Here is a 20499-nt window from a genome sequence, read left to right as displayed (position 1 = left end):
ATTACACATATGAGAACAAATATTTCAACATGTTTAAATTTTTATGGATTGAAATAAAATTAAGTGTCTTATGATTTTTGTTTTTGTTTTTTTGTTTTTGTATTTTTGTTTTGTTTTTGCTTTTGCTTTTTTTTTTTTTTTTTTTTTTTTTTTGTGATTTATACATTCATGCAATGTTTTGTGTAACTTTGTGTTTAGATGTTTTTTTTTTTTTTTTTAATTTTATTTAAAGATCTTTTTTATCATATAATAAGAAGTACGATGAAGATGCGTTTAAATTTTAAAATTAAACTATAATGAAGAATCTTGCACATAATACGGGTTATGTGCTAGTTATATTATAATGAAAAGCATCTTGATCAGCAAAACATGATGGAACCCAAAATAATAATAAAAATGTTACAAAAACAGAAAATTAATAATAAATAATAATGACTTAAAAGATGGTACCGATTTTTGGCTGTATGTATGTCATGTGGTTGGAGTATTATAATTATAATGAAAATCAGCCGAAGTTGATGGAATCTCCAAATGAATTAGAGGTTTGAACTCCCACAAAAAGGATTCTCCCATCCAGCTTAATTAATTTGTTGCAGTATGCATGTATATGTGCATGTGGTTGGAGTATTATATTTAGTTAATTAGTCATCTTGATATCGATCAGCAAAACTTGATGGAATCCAAAATGAAAAACGCGCGTGTAAAAATACATTAATTACTTAAAACTAAGATGGTGTTGGTTCCAGAACTATTAATTTTTATAGTCAATCCAAATTAATTAATAAAGTACGTGTCAAAATTGATTAAGTAGTTAGTTAAAAATACCCGACATGCATCGATCATCGTACTACTTTGTGGCTATATATATGTGCATGTGGTTGGATGGATGGAGTATTAGTTATTTACAATTAATCAATCACCTTGATCAACCAACCCAAATAATAAGTTGATGTTATCCAATTCAAATTAATAAACAACGTGGGATTTCTAACTATATATATATATATAATACCTAATGATGAAACTTCAACACAGATCAAATATTTTTTTCGCTAATTATTTGAATTATGAATCTAGGTTTCTCTGATCTGTATTCAAATCTTGAGAAACCCAGATTCATAATTTAAATAATCAGCGAAAAAAAATATTTGATCTGTGTTGAAGTTTCGTCATTGGGTATTTGTAGTTCTGTCGGAATGGTATTTTTGGGGAAGGAGTACAGCAAGTTTTGATCCGACGTGTCTACAGTGAACACGTAGAATCAAAAATTTCGACTGATATGACATATTATAAAATGCACCGTTTCAATGAGACTAACGAATGTTAACCATTTTGAAAAAAATCTAACAGTAAGGATTTTATTGGCATTTTGATTGACCAAGAGAGTAAAAACTCGAGAAAAAAAAAAAAAAACAACTTAACAATTTTTTAGTTGTGGCTTGTTGACTCAGTGACTTATAATATATTTACCTTTAATAATAACATTGTGACAATATTCATTAATAACTACTTTAAAAAAAAAAAAAACCAGGAATTCCCAATTGAAACCAATTAAGTGATAACTTCTAAAATTTCTTCCAAGGTGCCATACCCACAAGTAAATTATTACGACCAAATTCAATCCAATAATATATAGTTGTCGTCAACCATTTATTTTAACGGTTAGCTTGGTTCAGATTAAGCTTCAGCCCTTCCATTCACCATCAGTGGTAGCAGGGGCAGAACAATAAATTTTGGGCGGTAGCCAAAAAAAACAAAAAACAAAAAACAAAAAATTGAAGAAGAATAGTTAAAATGCATGAGGTCACACCTGTGGTCGGTGCAGAGACATTAGCCTCAACATGGCTAATAAGTTTGATAAGTGAACCTCAAGGAAATCTCCATGAGGTCCATGCATGTACTAGTTGGGCATGAGTTTAAATCTTCGCAATAGAGAATTACTCACACAAGCTTGATTAGTATTAACCGTCGTGAAAATCCATTTATGTTTGTAAGGCTGAGTCTGACTATAGCTCAATTGTTCTTGAGGGAGCGCCTGCGATTTCTGGCGTCTAGGCCTCTCTTGAGCAATTTCTAGCAGGTAGGTTATACCATTGTAACGCCCACGTAGAGTTGCCACCGTTGGTTGCCCCCTCCTTCTCTTTTAATTAAAAAAAAAAAAAAAAGCTCCCTTCTATTCAATGTGCAAAATTTGATATGATCCCTTTGCTCAATTCTCGATTTTCTCTCTCAAAGTCATATTTAGTAAAATTGTGATAGTTAAGGTACCTTTGATAAATATATTTTACTAGAATTATGTCGGGTCATAACTTTGATAAATATATCTATGGTTAATTTCTTGACCTATTAGTTTTGTTCGGCACAAGCATGTAGACATATATGGACAGGCTTGCCTTGTGTTCATGCATATTGCTAATTTTGCATACTCAAAATCAGTGATTAATTATTATTAATTTGTGTATCAGTCTAACATACATAATTGATCTTAAATTTTAGATTTATAAAATACAATCTGGACGATGAAATAGATCATTTTCCTTTTATTTAAATATTGTGCTGTGTAAGTTAAAATTTTAAATGACGTGAAACCATGTACCAATACCATTAGATGCAACAAAATAAATTACTATCCATGAAACAATGTTATGGACGGAGTCAAGATGGGATTAGAATATGTTTTAAAATAGAATTCTATTCAATAAGGATAGTTAGTTATCAATTAGGATTAAGATTAGTTTAATTTTCATATTACCTAGGTTTATGGGTAGTTGAGTATATATTTTATATCTGATTTTATTGTATTTTCTGTCTCCCTACTTATTAATTGGCCGGTCAATCTATCCTCGTTAAATTGAACTTATTCAAACCGAGACTTTTTATGATATTTGGATCTAGCCAAAAGAAGAGACAATAACTTGTTTTTTTTTTAAAAAAAAAAAGCCAACATCGATCGTCCCAGTTTTGGAATGTACGAGGTGTGGTAATTATCTTATAATGTAAAGCATCTTGATCAGCAAAACATGATGGAACCGAAAATAATAATATTAAAAATGTTACACAAACAAAAAATTAATAATAAATAATAATGACATAAAATATGGCACCAATTTTTGGCTGTATGTGTGCATGTGGTTGGAGTATTATCAGTATAATGAAAATCAGCCGAAGTTGATGGAATCTCCTAATGAATTAATAAAAACTGTCAATATTCATGAATTACTAATTAAAAATACCCCTAAGATGGACTTCCACTTCTTTGGTTGGAATCTTTTCTGCCTACATTTTACAATTTCTTAGTGCAGAAGGCATCAGCCAAAATTTGGTTTGAAAATTACCTTAAGCTTTAAAAGAAAAACTAGTTGAACTTAATTGAAGCGTCATATTTTGGAACACATAATTGTTAGCAGTATGCAATCCACAATTGACAAGTTTCTCGTCATAATCTCATTGATACCGATCTTGCTAGACGATTTCTTTTGGATTGGAGAAATCGAGTTAATATCATGGAAGGGATTACTCAAGGACTTATATATATATATCCAAGAATACTCACCATTGACAATAATTCACCGAAACCTCAAATCTAGCAACATTTTACTTACAACGAAATGAAACCGAAGATATCTTATTTTGGTATGGTTAAAAGTGAAGCAAATACAAACCAAATTGTTGGAGCGCGCATAGTAAGTAATATAAAGATTGAACTTTAGCAATTTAAGCATTCTAATCAAATAATTAATAGTTATATCTATAATCAATAATTAATATTGCATGCAGTGGTTACGTTCCTCCAATCAGGCAAAGGCATGGAGTTTATGGATCCAATTATGATACAGTTTCATCAATTTCTTTGAGCATCGCGTCCGTACGTAAGATCTAGCAAATGAGGTTGTAGACGAGCTTCTTTATGGGTCTCCTAAAATATACCTCATTTGTATCCACTATGGATGAACTTCTCGGTGGGTCTTCTTAGAACTTCTAGTCCGTAAACACTATTGGACGAGCTTCTTGGTGGGAATTCACACTTCCCCTCGTCGGTACGCACTAGCAGACAAGCTTCCTAGTGGGACTTCAGACCATTACTTGTTTGTACGCACTTCAGACGAGATAGCGTAGGAGCTTTTTGGTGACTTTTCACAACACTCCTCATCCATACCCATGCATATAGTGACCCAAATAATTAACTAAGCTTATGTAGCTTAGTTAGAAGGTTAATTTGGACTTTGGGTCACTTGGAATAGCTCGAATGACATTTTGAAAATTTTAGACTTTTTGACTGAACATCCTCTCAATAGTACCGAACATCATCTGCAAATAGTACACCTGGGGGACCACGCGGACGTACGCCTGGGGACCACCGGACGTCCTCTGCCAATAGTACGCTGTACTTTGCAAATAGCACCAGATGTACATCTCAATAGTACCAGACATCCTCTACTTTTTCGTTGACCGCTGGTCAATGCCCATACGTACGATGTAGCTTTTGGTCCGCTGGGTGAATAGTATGCGGATATCGTCTCTACAATACCGGACGTCCGTGTACTATTCACAAGCCTTCCTATCCTATAAATACCCCTCCCCCCTCGACCCTTAAGCTTCATTCAGCCTTTGTTGCCCTCTAGAAACCCTACTCGAGTGATATTGTGAGTTGTGAGAGTTCTAGGAAGAGAAGGTGTGATTTCTTTGAGGTTTTGCTTCAAAGAGGTAATCTTGTAAGCCTAGCTTATTACATAGTTGTTATGCTGTTTAAATGCTTTTCATAGTTAGCTTAGTTAGTAGTTTGTAGCTTAGTTGGTAGTTTGTAGCTTCTTTTTTCATGTTTTAGGTTTGTTTTACTTGGATTTATAACTAATGATAGGTTTTTTTTCAGTATTTGAGGTTATGTAGCCTGAAGGAGATTTTATGGAGAACCCTTATGACCCGGGTGAGTTCAAACTCATACGGATGCTTGTTGTTACTTTTCCCGCATTGCACGTCTATATATATATATATCAAATATGCATATTTTACAGTATTCCCTAATGGGTGGTCAATACAGGACGTACATTATTAGTGGTGTGGGCCACCCGAGGTCGGACTCAATCGTGCCACTAATATTATGTACGGAAGCGTACAATATCCGAGGCACCGGTGTTGTATTACAGGTCACTCGAGATAACGCCATCCCTGCTGAGAAAGGGTAATATTTCGGGTAGACCATACTACCGGACAAAAGGTTTCGGGTGGCCAAGAAAAAACTTTGGGCTTCCCAAACACAAAAAGCGGCTGGGACTTCATGTAAAACTACCTTGAATAGAAGTTAAAAAATATTAGGGGTTGCCAGGGTCCCCCCACCTTACAACGTGGGTCCGCCTTTTAGTGGCGGTGGTTCAACGGCCTCAAGGAAATCTCCATGAGGTCCAGTCATGTACTAGTTGGGCGTGGGGTTAAATCTGTGCAATGGAGAATTACTCATATAAGCTTGATTATTATTAGCCGCCTTGAAAATCCGTTGATGTTGATAAGGCTGAATCAGACTATAGCTCAATTGTTCTTGAGGGAGCGCCTGCGATTTTTGTTGTCTAGGCCCCTCTTGATCAATTCTCAGTAGGTAGGTTATACCATTGTAATGCCCAGGTAGAGTTGTCATTGTTGGCGCCCCTCCTGCCCTTTTAATTAGATTAAAAAAAAAGCCCCCTTCTATTCAATGTGCAAAATTTGAAATGATCACTTTGCTCAATTCTCGATTTTCTCTCACAAAGTCACATTTAGTAAAATTGTGATGCTTAAGGTAACTTTGATAAATATATTTTACTAGAATTATGTTGTGCGGGTTATAACCAATCGCTAAGGTTAATTTCTTGACCTATTAGTTTTGTTCTTCACAAGCATGTAGACAAATATGGATTGGCTCGCCTTGTGTTCATGCATATTGCTAATTTTGCCGACTCAAAATCAATGATTAATTGTTATTCATTTGTGTATCAGTTTGGCATGCATGATTGATCTTAAATTTTAGATTTATAAAATAAAATCTCGACGATGAAATAGATCATTTCCATTTCATTTAAATATGGTGCCATGTAAGTTAAAATTTTAAATGACGTGAGACCATGTACCAATACCATTAGATGCAACAAAAGAAATTACTATCCCTGAAACAATGTTATGGATGGAGTCAAGAGTAGATTAGATTGTGTTTTAAAATAGAATTCTTTTCAATAAGGATAGTTAGTTATCAATTAGGATTAAGATTAGTTTAATTTTCATATTAGCTAGGTTTATCGGTAGTTGAGTATATATTTTATATATGATTTGATTGTATTTTCAGTCTCCCTGCTTATTAATTGGCCGATCGATCAATCCTCGTTCAATTGAACTTATCCAAACTGAGACTTTTTATGATATTTGGATCTAACCAAATGAAGAGACAATAACTTGTTTTTTTTTTAAAAAAAAACAATAACATACACCACTTTCTTTTTTTTGGAATCCTTAACTTTCTGGTCTATATCTTCCTCCCCAGGTTGGAGAGAATTCTTCATCGAATTGACATCCTTGTTAATGAAGTCCGTAGGGGTAAGTTCTACCCATTTCCCAGCCTATATCAGTAATGGTGCCACATCCATACAACCAATGAAGAGAGAAAAATTTTTGGAGCTTGTGTCTTGGTGTTTGAGAGAATGAATATTAATAGGAGACATGTGTTAATGGTAGAAAGACTCTATATATCCATCATATTAAAAATAACATATGCCTCTCACATTTATATATATATATATATATATATATATATATATGTTAGTTCATTTTGGTTTATCAAGAATTCCCAATTGAGCTGAAGTGATAACTTCCAAAATTTCTTCCAATGTGCCATACCCACATGTAAATTATTATGACTAATTCAATACCATGTCAATTGTAGTTAACCATTTATTTTAAGGGTTAGCTTTGTTCAAAGTAATTAAGCTCCCTTCCACTCACCACCTGTGGTGGTGGTTCAATGGTCTCAAAGAAATATCCACGAGGTCCAGACATGTACTACCTGGCGTGGGTTTGAATCTTCGCAATATGAGAATAATTTACACAAGCTTGATTAGTATTAGCTGCATTGGAAATCGACTGATGTCTTGGTAAGGTTCAGTCAGACTATAGCTCAATTGTCCTCCAGGAAGCACCTGCGGTTTCAGCCCTCTAAGCCCCTCCAAAGCAATTCCTAGCAGGTAGTTTGATTGTAACACACAGGTAGAGATCCACAATTGATCGCCCCCTCCTGCCCTTTTAATTAAGAAAAAAAAATCCTAAGCAATTCCCAGTAGGTAGTTTGATTGTAACACACAGGTAGAGATCCACAATTGATCGCCCCCTCCTGCCCTTTTAATTAAGAAAAAAAAATCCTAAGCAATTCCCAGTAGGTAGTTTGATTGTAACACGCAGGTAGAGATCCACAATTGATCGCCTCCTCCCGCCCTTTTAATTAAGAGAACAAAAAAAAAAAAAAATCTCATTTCTTCAATATGCGAAATTTGACCTGATCCCTTTGCTCAGTTTTCGATTTTCTCTCACAAAGTCACATTTATTAAAATTGTGATCTCACAAAGTCACATTCAGTAACCAATCTCTAAGGTTAAGGTAACTTTGATAAATATATTTTACTAGAATTATGCCGAGTTATAACCAATGGCTAAGGTTACTTTCTTGACCTATTAGTAGAAGTTTTTGTTGGCTTAATTCGATAAGCAAAATGGTGACCAAAAGTGCCAAGATTCATCATCCATGCAAGTGTCGTCCAGACGGAAGTAAGGCCGTCCGGACGCTCGAAGAAATTAATTTTTCCCGAGAGCCTTGTCTACACCTACGTCTGCAAGTCGTCCGGACGAGATAGAAAAACAAGAAAACCCAAGAGCTTCGTTTGCAATCTCATCTACACCTCGCTCAGACGTGCCACTCCAAAAGTTCCAAGTTTGCGATGATTTTCCGAGCTTTGCCCTAGCTCCATCCTGATGGGCCTTCTCCCCGTCCGGACAACCATGACTAAGATTTAGTTTTGTGCCATGTAAACTAGCTTCATCTGGATGGGCCTTCTCCTCTTCAAGACACCCCGTAAATGTTACAGTTTTAATTGAATATAAACTGTGTTATGTGTCTAGGGTTTAAAGGGCTATTATAAATACATCTCTATAGAAAGAGAGAGGTACGAATTTTCACCGAAGAGTTCGTGAGAAGCAGTGTTTAGAGAGAAGAATTATTGTGAGCCTAGTTCTTCCTCTTAGAGGATTATTGTTAGTTTGATTGTGAGCTTCATTGAGAAGTCTATCGGAAGGGTCCCGTAAAGGAGAATCACGTTGAAGAAGATTGTGAGCAAGGAGACAAGTTGGAGGCTTGTTGATCTTACAAAGTCAAGATCTTGCGGTTTGTAAGTGTTACTAGTATTTGTAATCTCTAAACAACTTTTGATATTGATTTCCTGGGTTTCACTGCCCGAGAGAGGTTTTACTTTTACAGCTTTTTCTAAAAGGTTTCATCTTCGTCACCAAAATCCTTGTGTTTGATTTTACTTATTTTGTGATTATTTGATTATTGATAAATATCTATTAATTCCGCATATTGTGTGATATTTACCTGCTAAGCATTTTTCAATTTGTACAAGAGCGGGTTCACTTCGTGAAGGATTAATTTCCCGAGTGTGATCTTTGTTTCATGCTTAAAATGTCTCAAACCCTTAACACTGTGCCTAATTTTAATAGATCAAATTATGGCTATTGGAAGTCTCACATGAGATTTTTCCTAAAATCTATGGACGTTTGGACTGTCATTAAATCTGAATTTAAAGCTCCAGAAAAGCCGACAATCGAATGGTCTAATGTTGAAAAACTCATATGGCGAATGACAAAGCTATGAATGCCCTATGCTTGGCAATTTCACAAACTGAGTTCTCTAGAATTTCAAATTGTCATAGTGCCAAAGATGCATGGGAGATCTTAGAAACTACTTATGAAGGAACTAATCTTGCTAAGCTTCAAAACTTCAAATGTTAGTTTATGAGTTTGAGGATATTAAAATGTTTGAGGATGAGACATTCAATGAGTTTTTTTGGGCAAACTTAGTGAAATTAGAAATTCCACGATAAATTTAGGAAAGAAAGTTTCTGACATTAAGCTTATTAGAAAGGTCATGAGATCACTCCCTGAAAGATTAATAATGAAGGTAACTGCTATTGAGTCATGTATTGACCTCGAAACCATGAGGATAGAAGAGTTAGTAGGTACTTTTTAAACTTATGAGTTTTATTTGCCTCAACCTAGGAAAAACAAGGATCTTGTCCTTAGAACTCTTACGAAGAACTCTAATGAGTTATCTGATGAGGAATCACCAGATGATGAGGAACTTGCCTTGATAGCTAGAAAATATTATAGGAATGAACATAGAATTTCCAAGAGATTTGGAAAACAAAAAGAGAGTACTCAGGATAGAAATAAAAGAGACCCACGCGGTCCAAAATGTTATGAATGTTCTAGCTATGGTCATGTTCAGAAGGATTGTGTTAACCTCAAGAGTAATAAGCCAAAAGATCAAAAAGCCTTCAATATTACCTTGAGTAACACTGATGAGGAAGTCGTAGATGAATCTCCTAATTATATAGCATTTGTTACGTCCTATGATTCTGATGATTCTAAACAATCAGATGTTCAATCTATGCCTGATAATGAATCAAATAGGGTTAGTGATCTTCAAAACTCATTTGACAATTTAATGGAAAATTTTTCTATGCTTAGAAATACTAATTTGAAAATTGTTAAAGATGTTAAGAATCTTGAGCTTGAAAGAGATAATTTGTTGAAATCCTTGAGCGATTCACATGCTGTTTGCAATTGATAAGTGCTAAAATATTCATATTTTCAGCCATTAACTTATATGTTTTAATCCTTTAGTTTTAGTTAATTCATGCTATTTTACTTCATTTTTGTATTTTCTTTGTTTTATAGGCTTTTGGAAGAAACGAAAGCGTTTCTGGAAAAATTCAAAGCTTAAAGGTCAAATTGGAAAAACCTAGAAGATATGGTTAAGCTTAGCCAATCATGGTTAAGGTTAATCAAATAAAGGAAATGATTAATTTGGAATTTCTCAAATTGAAGTCAAATCGGATTGGATGAAAAATTGGATTCTGAACATGTCTCGGTATTTTAACCATAACGTTCAACTCAAATATCCGATTGAGGTGATTCAAGCGCCATTGAAAAGCTAACTCAAAATTATATAAATCATTGTGAAATAGACTTTCCCTAATTCTGAGCGGCGCAATGCCAAAATCACCCCGCAAGACAGGACCGCAATTCTGGGCGAATCTTATTCCGATTTGGACTTAGGTTTTCTTTATCCTAATTGGACTTGGACTTAAATCTCCGAAATTCCTAGGATTACTAGGGCTTCTAGGACTCTCCTAAGCCCTATAAATAGACCTCTAAGCCTCACAATTCAAATCATTTTTAAATCCTTAGAAGAGGCACAACTTGAGGAGAGGAACTTGGAGGTTACTTCTAGGAGCGGTTTTCGGTTCTTTCTTTCCCTTCTCTTTTTCTTTTTATTTTAATTATGTGTAACTAACTCTTAAGGAGGGCTAGATTGAAGCCCTAATTATGTTTATTTAATATTTCAATATTGGCGCCTTTGTGATAATCATATTGTGTTGCTTAACTTGATTAATTCCTATTTTCATGAATTCCTCATATGTATGTGATTGGCCATTATATGCATGTGGTATGGACTAGTTAGTTAAATCAATTTGGATAACCGAGTCCTGGGTTTAACATAAGTAACAAAAGATATCCACACCGCGATTCTTGGGTTAATCAACATGGGGAACTGGGAGTATACACCATGCCCTAGGCCTCATGTGTTTGTCGATTTCCATAGAACATATACTTTTCTAAAGAACAACTTAGTATATACCATGCTAAATTCTTTAGGAAAGAAAAGAGTTAGAGTATACACTCATGCCTAACTCGTTGCTTAGGAAAATCAATAGCTTAAGGAGTATACACTCATGCCCTTAGGTTGGCAAACATTAGGTATTCATAATATGATTGGATCATTGACATATTGTTATATTAATTGCGCATAATTAGTAGTGGATATCAAAGTCCTGCCTTTACCTTTATTTTATCTTTATATCTTTTTATTTCTTTTTCACAATATCAATTCAGTGACAAATTGATATTTTTAATTACTTCCAAACAAAATCACAATCTCCGTGGGTTCGACCTCGTACTTGCTGCACTATACTATTGTTTTGATCTTGTGCACTTGCGAGTTAAAACGTACTAAATATTATCTATTAATTTAGGTAGTATTTGGCACAACAGCAATACTCTTAAATCTGAAAACCATGTGTTAATTGCTAAGAATAAATCCCTTCAAAACGATCTGGTTGAATCTAGAAATCACTTAGAGTAATTTATCTAGTGAAAAGCTTAGTAAAATGTTGCATGTTCAGAAGTGTTCTAGTGACAAATCTGGTTTAGGATTGGATAAAACTGCTCATATGTCTTATAGTCTTGCTTCTACTTCAAAGACTGCGTTTGTTAAACCTGTGATAGCAGAAGGTGTTTTTGTTAATGGACATCAAGCAATTGTTCAGACTCTACGAGGTAAGAAAGGTAAGAAAATTTTGGTTGAGCCCCATGCATCCTCCTAGGAAATTACCTTATTAAAGGTTTGTCCCTACATGTCATTACTGTGAAAAAGTTGGTCACATTCAACCCAACTGTTTTAATTTGAAACCTCATGTGCATAAAAATAAAAATTCATTTTCTAGGAAAGATTGTGGGGGTTTGGTCATGATGATGAAAGGAGTGCTATCTAGGTTAGATAAGTTCAAAAAAGGCCATAAACCTAGACCTAAGATCACTCAAGTGTGGGTTAGGAAGGATGAAACTATTCACCCTCTGAGGGGGAGTGGTAGTGAACTCACTTTATGTTAGGTGAGTCAATAACATGCCTAGGGTGGATTGTCTTGCACTTATTTGCATATCCTAGAGTATGTTGTTTTTCTTTTCGTATTTTTTTGTTTGGTGTTTCATTTTTTTGGGTGCATTTTTTTGTTTTTTTTGTTGTTAAAAATTCAAAAAGACAAAAATATTTTGTTTTGGTTACCTTCTTCTTTCTTTTGTCTTATGCACCTTGATAAGTCCATTATTTTCTCATGCTTCTTCCATGGATTTAATTCCTTGTGTCTCAGAATGTTTTTAATATGCATCAGTTGTAAAATTGTTTTAATTGACTAATTTTTGTGGTTATCTAATGCCTAAGCTTGTGTGGTATGTTTGCCTATGCTTAAACCTTTGTGCACTTCTAAGCTTGCTCTGAGTTTATTTCTTAACTTTATATGCTAGTTATATCTTTCAAATTGACCATATGCTAGTTGAACCTAGGGCTTAATCTGTATTTCTATTTTTGTGGTAAGCACCAAATGTTTAATGAAACTTTCTCAAAAAGAAAAGAAACAAAATAGTGAAACAAAAATCAAAAGATCATATTTTCAATGGAATTTATTTCGCTGTGTCAAAATTATGCTATTTTTTCAAAAGAGAAATGTATTGGATGAGAGTGACTGGGCCCTAGTATGGTAAGGTTTGAATTTTGATTTGATATACTTGTCAAAACCTTTTTGTGGTGAAACTTTCTCCTCATCTTGTAAGTTGTTAATTTTACTCAATGGATGGCTTACACACACGACACACAAGCACGGGTTGAATAGAATATTTTTCTTTGCTTGGGTTAAACGAAACATGTTCTTGTCTTTTCAAGTCTCACGTATATTTTAATTAGTTTGAGATATTTTGGGATATTCATTGCTTGAAAATATGAGTTTTTAATTTATGCATCTTGTGTGTTTACTTGACTTTTGAGGGGGAGAAACCTTTTTCAGTAAAATTTCTTGTTGTTATTTAGTCATACTTTGAGGGGGAGTTTCTGTTCTTCTTGATCTTGCATTATCTTCATGCATTTTCCTATATGTGATCATGAGTTGTGTTTATGTTTTTCCTGTTCCACATATGTTTTGGTGAATTTTGTTGAGTGTTTCAGGAAACAGGATACCTTTTGTGAATTTGTGACAAAAAGGGGGAGTAAAAATTGGGGAGATGATGGGTTGACTCAACCCATTGATTTTGTCACCGAATTGCCAAAGGGGGAGTTTGTAAGTTTTTGTTGGCTTAATTCGGTAAGCAAAATCGTGATCAAAAGTGCCAAGATTCATCATCCATGCAAGTACCATCCAGACGGGAAGCAAGGCCATCCAGACACTCGAAGAAATCAATTTTTCCTGAGAGCCTTATCTATACCTTCATCTGCAAGCCGTCCGGACGAGATAGAAAAACAAGAAAACTCGAGAGCTTTCTTTGCAATCTCATTTGCACCCTGTCCGGACGCGCCGCTCCAAAAGTTCCAAGTTTCTGATGGTTTTCCGAACTTTGCCCTAGCTCCGTTCGGACAGGCCTATTCGTGAGAGGCTGCGCTTAGAGAGAAGAATTGTTGTGAGCCAAGTAGTTCCTCTTAGAGGATCTTGTTAGCTTGATTGTGAGCTTCAATTGAGAAGTGTTAAGTGCAAATTCATATTTTAGCCCTTAATTTATATTTCTTAACTACTTAGTTTTGTTAGTTTGTACTTTTTTATTTCTTTTATGTGTTTTATGTGTTTTTGTAGACTTTTGGATGAAAAAAAAAAAAAAAAAAAAAAGCATTTCTGGAAGTATGGGGCTTAAAGAGCAAATTTGGGAAAAAGCTATAAGCATTGGATCTTCGGATAGTGCGATCGAACGCACTAGACCAGCGATCGAGTGCCCAAAGCCAAGGGGTAAGCGCAAGGTTTGCGTTCGCACACAGAAGAAGAAGCTCAAGCGTATATGCGCTTGAGCGCATCACATAGACGATTGATCGCAGGAGTGCGATCAGGCGCACCATGCCTGCGATCGAGCGCACTCGTGTGCGACAAGAAATACAGATGCGGTGAGGACTTCCTTTTCCTTCCAAGTTAGGGTTTTCAAAGTCCTAGTTGGACTAGGACAAAACCCTACGATTTTGCTCGGTTTATTAGGGTTTCTAGAATTTTTGTAAGCCTACAAAAAGACCTCTAAACCTCACAATTTAGGGGGACAATTCCAAACAACTTTGAAGACGGGAATTTGGAGGCTACTTCTAGGAGCGGTTTTCGGTTATTTCTTTTCCCTTTATTTTAATTATATGTAACTAATTACTTTAGTAGGGCTAGATTGAACCCCTAATTATGTTTCTTTAATATTTCAATATTGGCGCCTTTATGATAATCATATTGTGATGCTTAACTTGATTAATTCATGTTTTATCGAGTTCCTCATATGTGTGTGATTGGCCATTATATGCATGTGGTATGCATTAGTTATTTAAGTCAATTTAGATGATCGAGTCCTGAGCTTAATAGAGTGACAAAACAATCTCCTCACGGGTTCTTGGGTTAATTAACATGGAAAATCGAGAGTATACACCCATGCCCTAGGCTTCATATGTTTGTCGATTTCCATAGATTTACGCTTTCTTAAAGAACAACTTAGTATACATCCATGCTAAATCTTTTAAAAAAGAAAAGAGTTAGAGTATACACCAATGCCCAATTCGTTACTTAGGGAAATCTATAGTTTAAAGAGTATATATCCATGCCCTTCAGTTGGCAAACTTTAAGTATTCATAATATGGTTGGAACATTTGCATATTGTTATATTATTGAGCATGATTAGTGGTGGATATCAAAGTCCTACCTTCTCATTTATCTTTATTCCTTTTCCATAGAACCAATTTCGTGACAAAGTTGATATTTTAAAAAATTCTGAGCAAAATCAACAATCTCCGTGGGAACGATCTTGTACTTGCACCCAATACTATTATTTTGATATTGTGCACTTACGAGTAAAACGTATCAATTATTATCTATTAATTTAAGTAGTATTTGGCACAACAATTTTTTGGCGCCGTTGCCGGGGATTGTTTAATTTTGTTTAGAATTATTTTCCTTAGTTAATTTTATCTTTGTTTTAATATCTAGTTTTAAAGTTTCTGTTTTGTTCCTCTGAGGTGCGCTCGAGCGCCCATTCCAGGGCGATCGAGCACACCTCACAGTTCGATCGATCGTACATCCGGACAACAAAACTAAAACTGTGTTAATTACATATCTGATTTATTTCTTTTCATGCAGGGTCGTTCGAGTCTGCATCTTCGTAAGTTTTTATTTTTAAATCTGTTTTTATTTTCCTTTTAATTTTAATGTCTTTTTTAATTTATTTTACTTTTATTTTCACACATGTAGGGAAACATTCCAACACCCCATGAACCATGTTCATATTGCCATAACCCTTATCACTAAGTTAGGGATTGTCCTTCAACAAGACAATCTTCTAACTATTCTTATGGGCATATGAACACATCATTCTCTAGACAAGGGAATGACATCTATTTTGATTCTTATAACCTGTCATGGTGCCAACAGTCTAATCTCTCGTGGCAAGCTCAAGCTCATAGAAATCATGCTCCACAATTTCATGAATAGCACCATCAATCACATCCACAGTTCTATGACCATTCATATTCCTCTTAGCTATCTTCGGTCAATTGGCCTCAACAATACCAAGAAGAACCACCTCCTCTGAAGAGTTCTAACTTAGAAGAAGCAATGTCAGCTTTAGAAGAAACGATGTCAGCTTTTCTTAACCACAGTAAGGCCAATAATCAACTGCTCGACACCAAAATAGAAGCTCAAGAAGAGGAGTGTTATCTCATCTATTGGTCGCCACAACAATAATACCAAGAAGAACTACCTCCCCCGAAGAGCTTTGCCTTAGAAGAAGTGATGTCAACTTTCCTTAGCCAAGCGGAGGAAAGTAAGCGATCATTTGAAAGGATGGAGGCCCACCTCAAACAAAAAACCGATATCCTCAAAGAAGAAGAAGAAGAGTGTCAAAGTCAGTCGGTGATCAATCCTAATGGACAATACGCGGAGGAAGAGTGCACTTACTATCATGAGTAATCAATTACCACATTAAGGAGTGAAGAAGCGGTTGAAAATCAAGTGGAAGAGATGAAGGAGGAGCGAACTGAAATTCCACAAGAACCACATCGGGAAAAAGAAGAGAGCACTGAGTCTTCTTCAACATCAGCTCCTATTCCCGAATTACCAAGAGTCTAAGAGAGAAGTCTGTTGCAGTTATGTGATTAGCAAATTAAGGACATCAAGATAGAAAAGTTCCCTGAGAATTCTTCTTATTTTATTCCAATTCATGATTCCCTTACGGATGAGAAAATGTTTGAGAAGACTTAGAATGGTCTACCTTGATCTATAGACAATTGGAATCACCCTGCAATAGGAAGAAGTCATTCTCTTTGGTGCAAGAGAATAAAAGACTAGTGCTTCAAGTTTAAAAGGGGACAACAGTCTAACTAAAGACATTAAACTTAGCGCTTATGGGAGGCACCCCAGAGCATATCCTCTTTTTTTTTCTTTGTTTGTTTTTATTTTTTGGTTTTGTTTTCCGTTGTTATTTTAGTGTTTTGTTTTTCAGGGACAAGTGGGCTTGCATTCAAGTTTGGGGATGTGCTATGAGCCATGCTATTCCAAACAGTTTCATCCTTTTTCCGGGTAAGATCTTTCCATGTTATACACACATTGGGGACAATGTGTAATTTAAGTTTAGGGGTATGGGAGACACATTTACACACAATTTGTCCCAGGTATTTTGTTTTTGTTGTTGGTTTGAAAATAGATAATATATTAAAAAAAAAATGCATGTTCATGTTTGTCTTAAAATTTTTGTTGATCTGAAAAAATTGTGATTTGGTCTTCATTGGTAAGCTTAAAATTTTGAACACATGATCTGATAATTGAGTTTTTAAGTTTGGTTACTTACTTTGGACAATTGAGAATTCATATGTTCGATCTGATCTGACACAAGCACATGAGCACATAATTTGTGGGGTATAACATGTGAACCTGTTGTGTATGTTTTAATGTCTTGAGTAAGCTGGGAGACTTGTTAGATGGATACTTTGGCATAAAAAAAAATTAACAAAAAAAAAATGATCACTGATAAGCTTTTTACTAAGTAACTGGACCTCTTACCTCATTAAGCATTGAGTGTTCACGTCAAAAGGTGAGAATTTTGAGTTGATTAATGTCATAGCTAGTTTGGTTTCGTACCCTTTTTGACTCAAGTTAGTAAGTCCTTAGGGTGGTCTTTACATCTAATGTCCTAAATCCATCTGGTTTGGGAGTCATTGGCCTAACACTCGTTACATGGGTCAATTAGAAAGCTTAAGGGAATTAAACATTGCACAACCTGAGAAAAAAAAAAAAAAAAAAAAAGAAGGTTATGCCATAATTATTCATTCTGATGGGAATTTCTGTGAACTTTGAGATATTGAGACTTTGCACATTGGAAGTTATTGGAAGTTTTATATTCATGTGCTAGTTCACTTTACACTATCTCAAACTTGTGATGACTTAGCTTGTCTTTTGTGAGTAATTAAACTTTAAACTTCCAATTCATTATGAAGATGTAGTTTGTCTTTTTAAAATTGCTAATGAATGAAAATCATGGTTTTGAGTGACAGTTGAATTTTGGATAACATGACTTGTGCATAATGTTTGTTGGTAACATTCCTAAAAAACTCTCACGAGCCTTCATTTATCCTCTAGGGAATGCCTAGAGGTTTAAAAGGCTTGTTGCATGTGCTAAATGCAATCGTACATCCCACGAAAGATGGATTTATCTTTTTGTTTTCCATTTAGTTTTTAATTTCGTATTGTTAAGGGACTGGCAATATGTAAGTTTGAGGGTGTGTTAAGTGCCAAAATATTCATATTTTAGCCCTTAATTTATATTTGTTAATATCTTAGTTTTGTTAGTTTGTGCTATTTTATTTCTTTTATATGTTTTCTGTGTTTTTGAAGGCTGTTGGAAGAAAAGAAAGCATTTATTGAAGTATTGGGCTTAAAGAGCAAATTTGGGAAAAAGCTAAAAGTATTGGATCTTTGGATAGAGTGATCGAGCGCACTAGACTAGCGATCGAGCGTACTCGTGCGCTAAAAGAAATACAGATTCGGCCAGGACTTTCTTTTCCTTCCAAATTAGGGTTTTCCAAGTCTTAGTTGGACTAAGACTAAACTCTACGATTTTGCTAGGTTTACTAGGGTTACTAGAATTTTTGTAAGCCTATAAATAGATCTTTAAGCCTCACAATTTAGGGGGACAATTCCACACAACTTTGGAAAGGGGAATTTGGAGGCTACTTCTAGGAGCGGTTTTCGATTTTTTCTTTTCCCTTTATTTTAATTATGTGTAACTAATTACTTTAGTAGGACTAGATTGAAGCCCTAATTATGTTTCTTTAATATTTCAATATTGGGGCCTTTGTGATTATCATATTGTGATGCTTAACTTGATTAATTTCTATTTTATCGAATTCCTCATATGTGTGTGATTGGCCATTATGTGCATGTGGTATGGATTAGTTATTTAAGTCAATTTGGGTGACCGAGTCATGGGCTTAATAGAGAGACAAAAAAATCTCCTCACAGGTTCTTGGGTTAATCAACATGAAAAACCAGGAATATACACCAATTCCCTAGGCTCCATGTGTTTGTTGATTTTCATAGATTTATGTTTTCTTAAAGAACAACTTAGTATACATCCATGCTAAATCTTTTAAGAAAGAAAAGAGTTAGAGTATACACCCATGCCTAATTTGTCGCTCAGGAAAATCTATAGCTTAAGGATTATACACCCATGCCCTTAGGTTGGCAAACTTTAAGTATTTATAATATGATTGGAACATTGACATATTGTTATATTATTAAGTATGATTAGTGGTAGATATCAAAGCCCTACCTTCTCATTTATCTTTATTCCTTTTTCATAGTATCAATTTCGTGCCAGAGTTGATATTTTAATAAATTCTAAACAAAATCAACAATCTCCGTGGGAATAATCTCGTACATGTACCCTATACTATTGTTTTGATCTTGTGCACTTGTGAGTAAAATGTACCAATTATTATCTATTAATTTAGGTAATATTCAGCACAACAAGAAGCCTATTTGAAGGATCCGGTAAAAGAAAATCACGTTGAAGAAGATTGTGAGCGAGGAGACGAGTTGGAGTCTTGTCAATCCTCAGAGCCAAGGACTTACAAAGGGTTGTAAGTTTTTCCCGCGTCTGTAATCTTCGAACATCTATTCATAGTTATTTCCTGAGTTTGGCTGCCCCAAAGAGGTTTTATTTTTAGATCGATTTCTAAAAGGTTTCATCTTCGTCACCAAAATCTATGTCTGAATGATTTATTGTTTTGATTATTTTGGAGATTAATTGCTTATTACTTCATAGTATTAATTCCGCATAAACTGTGATTTAAATCTGTTAAGCGTTTTTCAATTGGTACCCGGACAGGCCTTCTCCTCATCTAGACGCCCTGTACATGTTACAGTTTTAATTGAATGTAAACTGTGTTGTGTGTCTAGGGTTTAAGGGGATATTATAAATACATCTCAATCAAAACAGAGAGGTACGAATTTTCACCAGAGAGTTCATGAGGGACTGTGCTTAGAGAGAAGAATTGTTGTGAGCCTAGTTGTTCTTCTTAGACGATTATTGTTAGTTTGATTGTTAGCTTCATTGAGAAGTCTATCGGAATGGTCCGATAAAGGAGAATCACGTTGAAGAAAATTGTGAGCGAGGAGAAAAGTTGGAGGCTTATCAATCTTACAGAGTCTAGATTTGACATCGGTTTGTTAGTGTTCCTAATATCTGTAATCTCTGAAAATATTTTGATAGTAATTTCTTGGGTTTGGCTACCCCAGAGATGTTTTACTTTTAGAACATTTTATAAAATGTTTTTTCTTCATCACCAAAATCGTTGTGTTTGATTTTACTTAATTTTGTGATTGTTTGATTATTGATAAATATCTATTAATTCCTCATATTGTGTGATTTTTACCTGTTAAGCGGTATTCAATTAGTTTTGTTCTTCACAAGCATGTAGACATATATGGATAGGCTCGCCTTCTGTGCATGCATATTGCTAAATTTGCCGACTCAAAATAAGTGATTATTATTAATTTGTGTACCAATTTGATATACATGATTGATTTCAAGTTTTAAATTTATAAAATAAAATATGGACAACGAAATAGATCATTTCCATTTCATTTAAACATGGTGCCACTTAATTTAAAATTTTAAATGTCGTGAGACCATGTACGTATACCATTAGATATATGCAGCAAAATAAATTACGGTCCATGAAACAGTGTTATGGACGGAGTCAAGGGGGGAATAGAATATGTTTTAAAATAGAATTTTATTTAAAAAGGATAGTTAGTTATCAATTAAGATTAAGATTTTTTTTTTTCTTTAATTAGGTTTATCAGTAGTTGGGTGTTAAGGAATAATCTCACATTGCCTGTGGACAAGATCTTGGGTATGTTTAAAGGAATGGGCA

This window comes from Corylus avellana, chromosome 7 (genome assembly GCF_965113065.1).
Source record: "Corylus avellana chromosome 7, dhCorAvel1.hap1.2, whole genome shotgun sequence".
NCBI classification, from domain to species: Eukaryota; Viridiplantae; Streptophyta; class Magnoliopsida; order Fagales; family Betulaceae; genus Corylus; species Corylus avellana.
The sequence above is the reverse complement of the archived record's forward strand: the minus strand, read 5'-3'. Positions refer to the sequence as shown.